A 12,324-nucleotide genomic window follows, 5' to 3' on the forward strand; every position below is an offset into this window, starting at 1 on the left:
TTACACCTCCATCAGAAGTGGTAAAACGAGAGCTGGAGAGAAAGGAATGTGTGGGTTTTCTTATCCTGGGCTCACTTCACTCATTTATGTCAACTGCCTGACCCACGGGGGCATCTGAGTTTGTCCCTTCCTACAACAGTTTGTTCATATCATATAGCCACACTTCTGGGGACAATGCATTATAACTTTGTTTAAAATAAAAATAAAGTCTAATGCCATATGTGGTGGGGACTTGATAATGAGGGGAATCTAGTAACCACAATGTTGTTCATGTGATTGTATATTAATAATGCCAAAATTTTAAAAAAACACATAAAAATAAATAAAGTCTAGTATCAATTGGGTACTTGTTGCCAAACATTTAGTGATCACAATAACCCTTTTAAACAGGACCCATTATCTTCATTTTATAATTGAGAAACCAAGACACCGTGTGATGCCCACACTGTAGGAGCTCCTTCATCCTGTGCATCTTTGCAACATCAATGCTCAGCTTACTGGCTGTTTGAAACAGTGATTGGAAGAATGAATGAGGCTCTCCTCTAAGTGTTCATCTGCTGAAAACCGTTGGCCCCAAGAGACCAAAAATTGACTCATCAGAGATCATTTGTGATATTCCAGTTGGAGGAGTGGACTCTAATCAGTGTCATTCAGGTTCTTTGGTAGTGTGTCTGCTATTTAACAGATCACCCACAACTCAGTGGCTTAAAGCAACAGAGCTTATTTCTAATGGTGGGTAGCCAGGTGATATCGGCTGGAAGGGCCCAACTGGCTCCCCACAAATGACTGGCAGCTGGTGCTGGTCACCAGATGGAAATTCATCTGGGACCATCGACTGAATCCTTTCTCCACGAGGCCTCTTCCCACTGCTGCCTGTGATGCCTCACAGTATGGTGGCCTCAGGGTTGCCTGACTTCTAAGAGTGTAAAAATGAAAGCTGCCAGGCCTTCTTAAGGCTTTAGCTTTGAAAGTTCTAGGGACCTTAGAGCCGGAGTTGCTGGCAGCCTCTTACAGGAGGGGTCCAGTGGGACAAATGCACCCCTGCCTTGTCGTCCTGCCCTTACCACTCTGAGTCCAGGTGAGTCTGATTGGCCACCTTTGGTCACATGGCAAGAGAAGGTGGGGCATCTTGGCAGGGGGAGAGAATCCTCAAAAGGAAATTGGGGAGCTGTTGTCAAAAGAAGGGAGCCAGATGCTGGACAGGAAAAAATGTTAGAAACCTCTACATAGCTCCTGAGTAAGTGGCTCTGCCAGGATGACCAGTTTTGAATGAATGAATGAATGAATGAATGAATGAATGAATGAATGAATGAATAGAGGATAGATGAATGAGTACATTTTTTTAAAGTCTGATATAAGCAGAATACCCAAATCTGTGTGGCAGCATTTCCAGGTCAGGGGTCCCAGAGTCAGGCACTGTGGGAGGTCTGGAGCCCTCTTCCCTTTATGGGGCAAAGCCATCTCCCAGAATCCCTGCCATGCTTCATCATCCCCACTCTGAAGCTGGGGGTGATTTGAGCTGGCTCCTGGAAGAGAGAGCATGCATGGTAGTGAAGGAACAGCCGGCACAGGGAATGTGCCATCGCTTCCCTAGACACCACCCTACCTCAGACACTGGCAGCCAGCTCTCCCTTCCAGCCTCTGTACAAACACAGTACACCTGGTGACACCCAGTGAGTCCCCAGAGATGGTGATACTGCCAGGCAGAGAAACTGATTCAGGCTCACAGAGCACCCCTGACCCACGACTCTCCTCCTCTTGACAATCTGTTTCCAGCTGCTAATTAGGTTGCACAGCATGCCAGGGTTCGGAATGGACCTGCCATTTCAAATTCTCTCATCTCTAAATTTAGGGGGTTATTTGGTAAAAGTTGCTTCAGACTCCCTCCTCTGCTGAGAGTACAAGCTTCCCAAGTAATTGTAAGCATCAGGCTCTTTCCAAGGTCATCTAATGAGATGCTTACCTGCTAATAGCAGGGGCATGATGGGTGAGGATGGTGGGCATGGCTGTGGATCGGGTGGAGACGGAAGAAATGATCGGATTATTAATACTGGGCAGTCAGAATAGCCCTTTATCCTCTCTGTGTTGTTGAAGGAAACAATCTCTGGAAACATAAATTCATGTTCTGTGGGGGTAAACAGTGCAAAGAAAACTAGGTTAAAAAATGGGGGGCAAGGTCCTGGCCCAGGCAGTCTACAACTGAGAACCAGCCCACAATTAGGTGTAAATAATGACTTTGTTCAGGTCCAACTTTATTGCTTTTGGCCAAAGGCCTTTTGCAGAAATAACTTTGTAACTTGCTGCCAGGGGAGCTTTTGTCCACAACTAAGACAAAAGAACAAAGAACAGAGGTGGGAATTTCTGTATCTGATTCCTGTTTCCCCTGAACACTGGGAATGACAGCAGGTGTGGCCTGCCTGGAAGGTGTGGGCTGGGGAAAGGTGATTTCCAGCCTCCTCTGGGCCAGGCTGCCTCTCCTGCTCCCTGGTGTTTATTCATATCTTCAAACTGATCAAGTTCATTCCCACCACAGGACTTTTGCACTTGCTTTTTCCTTTGCTTAGAAAGCGTTTTTGTCCATGACTGGCTTTTTATCACCTTCTGGTCTCAACGCAAGCATCACTTCCTCCTAGAGGCCTCCCCTGATTTATTCTCTATCCTGTCACCCTAACAGTTTTCCTTCAAAGCTGTTAGGACAATCTGAAATTCGTTTTCATTAATTATTTCTTCTCTACCAGAATGTTAGCTCCTTGAGAATAGAGACCTGGCCTGCCTCCTGTCCACTGCTGTTTCCCAGCATCCCACATGGCACTGGCACATAATAGGTGCTCAGAATAGATCAGACAGCTTTGAAGGCTTGCAAATAGGCCCCCAGCTAAGCTCCAGAGGGGCTTTGTTTTGGCCTGTTCAATATTGAAAATGTATCGAATGTTTTCACTTTGGAAATGGCATCTCCATGGTGGTCTCGTCCCCATGCTTCCTGGTCTCCTCTAAATCCAGGCCACATCACTTAGTTCTCCTGGCCCCTGCCTGGCCACTAGAGGCATTTGAGTTTGTCCGCACTTTGGACAATGGCCATTGCAGACAGGTGTCTCTCTCCAAAGATGGCAACATCCCAACTTTTGGTGAGCCCAGGCCTTGGGCCAGCCCCACTGACTGGATTGAGGTATGGTTCCTGGTGGACAGGACCCAGTGACCCTCATTTTAGGGGTCCATGCACAGGCTATAAATGACATTAAATCTCACTGTGCTCTCTTTGAGCTTTCTGAGTCATTAGGGAGAGAGACCCATTAACCCCTCCTCTGTGGTTTTTCAGGAGGCCTGCTCCCCTATAAGAAAAAGTTGAGTGCCCTAGGCCCACAAAATTTAACGGCAAGGGCACTGCATTTGCCTCTTTGTGTTGCTCTCCATGTATGACAGGGAGTCTCACGTAGGGCAGTTTTTCACCCCAGGGGATGTTTGGCAATGTCTGAAGACAATTTTCATTGTCACAATGGGGGGAGATTGCTACTTGCATCCAACAGGTAGAGGCCAGGGATGCTGGTAAACTTCCTACAGTGCCCAGGACAGCCCCCGGCCTACCCCCCGGCCCCCAGAGAATGACCCGGCTCCAGATATCAGTAGTACCCAGGCTGAGAAACTCTGGTTTAGCGCCAGTGGTGCTAGTTCCTTATGGAAGGTGAAACCTTCCTTTGTAAATAAATTTACTGAAATAAGAAAGGGACTGAACCAAGAGATAAATGAGGTACAAACAAGAGTGCAGGTGACAGGCAGTACTAACGAGGCCCTGACATTCAGGAGTGTCCAAGTGAAGGTTGGTCATGTCACCCCTTTTGGAGCCCCTGTCCTGGAAGCTGCCATCTTGCCAGCTGTCTGTAGAACTCCAGTGGTTGACTCTGGGCCAGGCAGAAAAGCTGCGTTGTCTCAGACTGAGTTCTGGCAGGTTGGGAGCTGTCTGCAGCTCTCCTGCCCAGCCAGGCATTGTTAGCAACCTGGCCCTGCAGCCCTGGCCTGGCACCCCCAATTCAAGCCTCCTCCCACCTCCCAGACAGACAAGCCACCACCTGACCGGACAGCAGCCTCCCCTCCCGGGCAGCTTCCACACCCCCAAGCTCAGCTCATAGGGCCCAAGGGCAGAGCCTGAGGATGTCACTTCTCACAGTAGCAGCAGAGAAGGACTGGGGGAAGTCAGGCCAGTCCCCCAAATCAGATCCCAAACGTCTCTAGGTTTCTGCGTTTACTTGGTGGCTTCCTTTTTGTGTAACAAGTAGGGGGAAGGCTTTTTTAAGCCGTAATAAAGAAATGTTTTCAATGCAGATACAACTGGGGAAGCTCTGTCCTCCGAGCAAAGAGGAGAGGTGACTGCTGCAGATTTTCTGGGCAGACTTTTCTTTGCCTCTTTGCCCTTCAGAACCCTCTGGACCCGACACCACTGATTTAACCCCTTTGGGTCATATGGGAAGGAGGAGTGAGGTCAGGAGCCTGCAGGTCGCCTCAGGGCTTCCTGCAGCTCAGGGATCTTTGAAATGGGCGTGGGCACAAACTCCAAAGCTCAGCAAGCCAGACAGGCTGAGTCTGACTCAGATCAAGTTCCACTTCCTAAAGCGGTGATGTGTGCTGGGGAGAGGCCCTCGCATGCTCACCCCCTGCCAAGCCCAGGCCTCCATGACTTCTCAGGGCCCACCATGTTTTCCCAGATGGCCACAAGGTACCCCACATGCTCATCTCCAGTGTGAGCTTGACACCCCTCCATTAAGAGGTGGGGCTACATGTCCCCTCTGCTTGAATCTGGCCAGGCTTATGAATCGCTGGTAACCAATAGAATATGGTGGAAGTGACCCTAGGGGACAGCAGGGAAGATGAGGTTCAGTCAGAAAAAGTGAGGCAGTGCTGCCCACTGCCTGGACACTCGCTTTTGGAGTGCCACATAAGAATTCAGACCCCACACCCTGAGGCCACCAGGCTGTAAGGACACCCAGGCTGCTGGGAGAGGCCCCCTGAGGTCCTGGCCGACTGCCAGCAGCAGCCACCAGATGATTGGAGTCCCCGGCTCTTGAGTCTTTCCGTTGTGGCCTCAGACATTGTAAAACAGAGACCAGCTATTCCTGCTCTCCTGTCTGAATTCCTGCTCGTGAGCCCCTGCGCATAAAAAGATTTTCTTCCACTACAAAGTCTGGGTGTAAATTGTTACGTGGAAATAAAAATTGGAGCACCTGACAGGTGCCAGTCTTCATCCATTTGTTCATTCATTCATTCATTCAACAGTATCCAGAATGTCACTTCCTACCTCTTCACTGCCCCACCCTGGGCCAAGTGCTGTCCATGGCAGTTGTCTCACTGGCTTCCCTGCATTCCCCTCCTGGCCTACAGTCTGTCATCCACACGCAGCCAGAAAAGATGCTGTTAAAACCTATATCTGATCTCTGCATTCCTGGGTGAGAACTCTCCAGGTTCCCTTCTCACTTCAAACATGAGTCTTCCTCTCCCTCATCTCCACTCCAGCCATATTTGCCCAGTTTATGTTCCTCAAACACCCCCAGCACATTCCTACCTCAGGACATTTACACATGCCTTTTCCCTACACCTGGAACACTGTTCCTCTAAATATCCACAAGGCCTTCCTCCACCTCCTTGAGGACTCTGCCTGAGTGTCATCTCTCAGAGGGGCCTTTGCTGACCCCTCCTATTTAAAGATGCAGCCTTCCCCCCCACCATCACTTCCAAACTCCCAATCTGGCTTCATCTTAGAACTTACCACCTGTCTTGCTAATGGGTTTTAGCCCTGGGCAAGTTCACTGTGGATTCAGTGTGACCAAAGAAATTATGGTAAAATGTTTTTGGGGTGAAAGGGTTATACCCAACTTTATTCCCACTGTGACAGATCACTACAATCCCATCCACTTAGAGCAAGCCTGCATGCAGCAAGCTGGTCTCTGTCTCTGGGCTTCTCTGCCCGCACAGCCGTCCTCTGGGCCTCTGCCGTCAGTGCTGTCACCACTCCAGCCTCTGCTCTCCTGCAGCCTTGCAGCTATGCCACCGTGTGGCCCAGAGCACTGGGTGGAGCTCTTGAGTCAATAGCAACATATAGCCCACACGTGTGTAGTGAGCTAGCCAACCAGGACCAGGTGAGAATCCTGGCCATGGGAACTTTCATTTTAGCCACACTACCTCATGTGCCTATAATTTATTTTGGAGTCTGATCCATGAAAGATTGTTAATTTCTGGATCCCCAGCACTTAGAATAAGGCCAGGTGCATATTAGGTGCTCAGTAAATATTTGTTGACTAACCGGAAAGATTAACACCCAGGCTGTGCCAGTGGCTGAGGCTATGGCATTAGAAAGAGACAGCCCTACCCACGTGAGCCTCCAGTGGGAAAAGCGACCCCCCGCAAAATCCTGAACAGAAGAGTGCAAAAAGGAATCACAGGTGTGATGAGCGCCCTGAAGAGGCAAACCTCAGACTGAGGAAGGGAGTAGCAGAGGGAGGTCGGCTGCAGAGAGGGAGGCCCGGAAAAGGCGCTCTCCCCACTGGCCAGACCTGCCCATCCCAAACTTCAAGGCTGTGCCCTGGGAACAGTCTGTTTTTCCTGGCAGACTAGGAAACAGAGGCCAAATCAGGACCAGAATTCATGACTCCCACACCCACGTTCCTTCTGCTTTTCTGAACCACCTTTTTCTTATCAGTGGACAAATAAGGATGAGGAAAGTTTGCCTGCGATAAAGCAGGGAGTTGGGCACAGACCCAGGCCGTGGGCCAGCAAGCGGTGCCGTCAGGTCTTTATACATGGAGGCAGGAGGTGGCTGGGAAGCCACCTGAGTCAACACTGCCTTCAGATTGCTCTGTCATTTGGGCTCATTTGATTGCAGGTGGCAGAGAGAGCAACTCATAGTGACCTCAGGAAAAAAGAGAATTTGATTCATGTTCCTGAAGAGTCTAAGTATGAGAAAACTGACCAAACAGGAAAAAGAAAATATCTCAAAGTAGTAGAAGGGCATGGAAGACTCTCTTGGTGCCTAAAACAAAGAACCCCAAGATAAATCTTCCTTCTCAGGCTTAGCTGGATCTAGGTCTCAAATGTCAAAACCCAAGAAGGTTCTATTTCTCAGCTCTGCTTTTTTCACTCCAACTGCATGGGAGACAAGAAAGCGTCAGCATCTTCTCTTATCCTCATGGTGGAAGGACATGGAATGACTTGGCCGCCTGGGAAGAGTCGGCACTTCTTCCCAACCAGGCCAAAGCGCCTGGAGTACTCTGATTGGCCAATCACTGCGGCAGTATCGGAAGGCTCTGATTGGCTCAGGTCTGGATCCTGTGGCCTAGCCTTAGCTCTGAAGCTGGGGCCTAATTTGAACCTTATGGGCCAAAGAGCAGGAAGAAGAGGATCCCCAAATGAGAACCGGGCACTGGTACAGAAGGTTGGGTGGCTCAAACCCGGCAAATAACACTAGCCAACGTTTCTTGGGCACTTACTGTATACATACAGCTCTGCTTAAAGGGCTCCATGGGCATTAAGCCATTTCATCCTCATAGCTCCTTAAGTGCTATTGCCTCCACTTTACAGGTAAAGACACTGAGGCCGCAAGAGGTCAAGTTACTTGCCCAACAGCTTGTAAGTAGTGGAGCCAAGATTCAGACGCAGGCAGTCTGGCCCCAGATCCCATGTGCACCCCTTCTCTAGCCTGTTGGCTACTACATTTCCCCCAGCCCTTATCCGTCTGTCTGCTTGCCTTTCTCCACTCTTTGTGTCAGCTCCACCAAAGTGAAGATTTATGTCTGTCTGCTTTTTTTTTTCCCCACTGATCATGAAATAGTACGGGGCACATAGGTGCTCAGATATTTGAGCGTGTGAATTATATGTCCTCTCAAAGACCGACTCACTCGACATTCAAAACATGATGATGCTCAGTTTCCCAAGATTCGAATATATTGTTTCTAAACTTTCTTTGAGCTCTAACTGTAATCAATCCATGGCCCCATTTTGAGAGTTCGCCTGTGGTTTGCCATTACTTCCAATCCTGTTTCCTGACCCTTTTCACCTTGAACTGGAGTTCTTTAACTCCCAACTTTTGATATGTTGTCTCATAATGTCAGCTCCCTGAAGACAAGGGCTTTTTTTCCCACTGCTTTCTCTACAGTGCCAAGAACTGTGCCTGGCACACAGAACCTTCAAGAATTTCTTGTTGCTTGAATAGTTAAGCAGGCAACTGGGTTCTTAAGCCCTCTCTTATGGCCTCATTTCCTTTCCAGATCCTGAGCCCTTGTCCTGAAACCTGACCTTTCCCTCCTCCCTCTGAAGGACCCTTCTGTTGTCCCAGTCTGCTCTTGAGAGCTAGCTTGGATCTCTGCCTCCAGCTGGAATTCCAAGAACAGGCACGGAGAGTCACCAGATGCCTGTATCTGGGCAGGGTAGACAGTTTGTGGCCCATACGTGACGGGAGCTCCTGTCTTGTCTTTGACAGCCCTGGAGACGGGGAAAGAAGGCTGGAAAAAGCCTGCAGCCAAGAAAAAGGAGAGCCACCAGGGGAGTGTAAGTTTAAACAGATGTGCTTGTGTCATCCTGTCTAGACAAATTCTGGGCCTATGAGGTTTGGGACCACACGTTTCTACCTCTCCCACTGTGCTGTTTGATCAAGCTGTTTCCCCTGCCTGACGCACCTGTCCTCTACCCTCTTCTTCGTGGTCTACCCAAATCTTGTGGTTTCTTACAAACTTTGTTCTGTAAGGACTTCTCCAGGCAGCCCTTCCTGACTGCCCCCAGGCCAGCAACTTCCTCCTCCTTCCTGGTTGTACAGTGCCCTTAACCAGAGCCTCTTCTATCATTTGACAGTTTCCGAGTGAACCTACGAGTCAGGAGAGGGCTCTGGGGTCAGAATGTCTGAGTGCAAATCTCAGCCATGTGGTCTGCTTGCTTCATTAGTCCAGGGCCCTGCAGGAAACAGATGGTGCCCTCTAACAAAGGTATGAGAAAAGTGTAAGAAAATGAATAATACAGATCTCTAGAAGCATTTGCTAGAACTACCCACAGGAGCTGTCGCCATTAATAAAGCAGTAGAGGAATGCGGTCAGTTCCCAGTAACTGGACATGAAGGGTGTCTGGAAAGTTCTCAGGCCTCTTTCTCCTCCTGCCTTCTGTGCCCCCTGGTGGTGGCCCACTTGGCCAAACCTTACCAGGGGCCAGAGAGCAGAGACCTCATTGATGCGGTCTGTCCAAGTGAACCTCCGGGACACAGGAAAGTACAAAGAGAAGATGGAGAGGGGTAGGTCAGGAGACAATATTCAGCACCCAAGCAGCGTGACCTGGGCAAGTCCTTGAAACTCTTAATGCCTCAGCTTTGTCATCCGCAAACAGATCGTCATAACTCAGAATGATGAGATAATGATGAAATGCTTTAACACAGGACAAGTGTTTAGAATTGGCCAGGGCCTGTGATAAGCACACTATAAATTTTAGTTATTCCTTATCACTTCTTTTAGGGTGTTTATTGTGGTAGTCTGGGTGCTTCCTGTTGAAAATGGCAGCCCCAATTCAGATTAGCTTAAGCCACAGAAAGCACTTGTTTGCACCTGTAACTGTCTACAAGGTGCAACTTCGTTCAGCCTGCTGTCACCAGAATCTCTCTGGCTCCAGTTGGTGGCAGGGTTCGGCTCATACCGTCACAGCACTGAGCGCCCCACCCTACAAATTCCTCTCTCCCTCTCATTGGCCAAGCCTGGGTCACATGTCTGTCTCTGGGCCAATCACTAGAGTCAGGGAGATGGAATGTGCTCACTGGGTCCGCGTGGGTCACATGTTCCACCTTACATTCAAACAGCATTCAATCAAAATAATGGAGTGGCAGTACCCCCATCCCAACACGAGTACTGTCTCCAGGAGAGAGAGAGAGAGAGAGGTCTTTGTTAAGTCAGTAAATATCTGGAATGCCTGCTATGTCCCAAGCACACAGTCTTAGGTGTTGGGATACAGATGTGAACAAAGTTGCCCTCAGGTTGCTGACATCCTACTGGGTGAGACCGACAAAGAAAGAAAACCTCTAGTCAGAAGTGGACATGCTACTAGGGAGGGAAGAGATTCTGATTGTCATCTGCAAAGGCGAAATTTGAGCAAAGGCCCCAAGGAGGTGGGGAAGGGGCCCTGGAGCTCTCTGGATGAAGGCTCCAGAGGCCACAGCAAGTGCAAAGGTCGGGATATGCCTGGCATGTGTGAGGGACAGCACAGAGGCCACAGGGCTGGAGCTGAGTGGGTCTAAGGTGGGTGGGGAAGGTGATGGGGTCAGAGGGGTAGGCAAACCATAGGATCTTAAGGCCCTTTTGCAGGGCTTGGGGGTTTTATTCAGCATAAGATGGGAGCCCTTGAAGGCCTTTCATTAAAGGAAGACAGCCTCTTACTTTTTCCTGGCTCCTGGCTGGAAGGGGTTTGTGGGTAGAAATCAGAAAGCAGTTAGGAAGCCGTTACAATCCAGGCAGGATTATCCTACCACCTAACGGAACACTGGGCCTCACACACAACAGGCCCTGCAGAAATATCTGTAAAGTCAGCGAAGGAAGGTATAGTGGTCGTGCTCTCTGGATCACCTAAGGGGGTACCCCAGTCTGTTGCATGGGCTCTGAGCCCAGCAGGCCTCACCATTTCCTTTCTGCCCACCTCCCTGGGAGTTTTCTCTTTGTCTGGTTGATGTCTGATCAGTGCCTTGTTCTGCCTCTGGCCTCATCTTTTTTCCCACCCCCTCAGCTACCAGATGGACCCCAAACTCCTCTTGGCTACTGTTGTTGGATTTGGGGATCCTCAGAGGAAAACTGCCATCTGAGTCTTTCCAGATCGGCCTGGCTGAGGTCCTCAGAGTTCCCCCAAAGCTGTGGTGTGCAAGGTTCGGGGTCTCCAGTCACTGTGAGACCTGCTCCTCTGCAGATTGACAGATGAATCCAGAGGTAGGAGCGGTGTTTCTGAACACTTGGGACATTAGGCGTTTGCACAGATGTCTTCCTGGGCTGGAATGCCTTTGCCAAGGTCTGTGAGAAGACACAGATGGGAGGAGGAGAAGGAGGGGCCTTGTAATGAGCTGGTGGCAACAAGAGGCCGTGTCCACGGGATGGATGGAACGCCAGTCAGCTGGTGCTGCATGGATTCACCAGATAATCTCTCAGTTCAGCCACTTTGAATCTTTTCCAAGAAGGAGAATAATGGAGGCAAAATCCCTTGTGCCATTTTTAATTGATTTCTTTGGCATCAGGGGAGAGGCTGGCACAAGGCCAGGGGAAAGGGAAATTGGAGCCAGGGGGAATTCATCAAAAATCAACCTACTGATGACTTGATCTGATGAAATCATTAGCCCCTGTATTTCTCCAGTCTCTGGTTGAGGAGCTTTGACTTCCATCCAGAGAAGAAGCATCGTGGATGGTAGGTTCTAGCTGCCTGGGAGTCGGGTGGGGAGCCCGGGAGAGTCCAGCAGACCATGCCCTCCTGCTCCAGCTACCGTCTGCCCAGGGCCCCCAGTACAGGCTGCAGCTCCTAGCCCCCCCATACCTCTGCCTCACAGGCTCAGAGCCAAAAAGGTCCTCAGGCGGCACCTTGCCACCTGCTGCTCCCTTTGGTAAATGCGGAAGCTGAGGCTGGGAAACTCTTAGGAACTTGCCCAGCAGTTTCTGCTTCTGGTTGAGCAGGCTGTCATGAGCCGGGCTGGGTTTGACCTCTGTCTCTGCCACTTATTTACCCATATGATCAAGGGAAGGTGCTTTTAACTCTCCGTGCCTCTGCTTCCTCATCCATAAAATGGGCATATGCAGGTGGCTATGCAGATTAAACAAGTTGATGTGTGTCAATGCTTGGAGCTGGGGCTGGAGCTCTCAAGAAGGACTTGCTACTGTTGCTGCTGTGCGTGAGTTGCTGTTCGTAGGGCATCCCTTGAAAATTCAATGTGTTATCACTTGATGTCTGTGCGAAGGAACAGTAATGTGCATTTAGTGGACTGGTTGGCATGTCAGTTCAAGTGCATGCCAGGGTCCCCCAAGGGGGGACGCGGATTGATAAGTAATGTGATTTGAGGACCACCTCATGATTTGGGGGTAACTCAGGGACCAGTGACATGGCTAGAATGTGTCTCCTTTCCAGCCCTCTCCCAGCCTCCCATCACCTCCAGCAGAAGGTCTCAAGATGGTGCTAATGTGCTTTGACTCCTTGCAACACCTGCTAATTTACTGTGAAAAAGAGCATGCAAGTGGGAGAGCAGGTGAGCGCGGGCTCCGCTTAGAGGCTTTTCCATGAACTAGAAGCTGTTAGGCTGACCTTGTGCTGCTCTCTGGGTGGTTGGCTCTACAGGAAGGGGTG

The 12,324-nt window shown here is 49.9% G+C and overlaps 1 protein-coding gene and 1 long non-coding RNA gene across 9 annotated transcripts in view; one reads left to right on the forward strand and one right to left on the reverse strand.

Annotated features, from left to right (window-relative positions):
• The window catches only part of LOC140849452 (uncharacterized), a 29,129-nt gene that overhangs the window by 13,613 nt on the left and 3,192 nt on the right, over nucleotides 1-12,324 (reverse strand). Inside the window, exon 2 of the long non-coding RNA XR_012131298.1 lies at nucleotides 1,964-2,125. This is a non-coding gene — a long non-coding RNA (uncharacterized lncRNA). The remainder of the gene's footprint in view (nucleotides 1-1,963; nucleotides 2,126-12,324) is intronic.
• Nucleotides 1-12,324, forward strand: part of SULF2 (sulfatase 2) — a 111,240-nt gene that overhangs the window by 12,364 nt on the left and 86,552 nt on the right. The window lies entirely within an intron of this gene.

Source organism: Manis javanica, chromosome 5 (genome assembly GCF_040802235.1).
Source record: "Manis javanica isolate MJ-LG chromosome 5, MJ_LKY, whole genome shotgun sequence".
Lineage (NCBI taxonomy): Eukaryota > Metazoa > Chordata > Mammalia > Pholidota > Manidae > Manis > Manis javanica.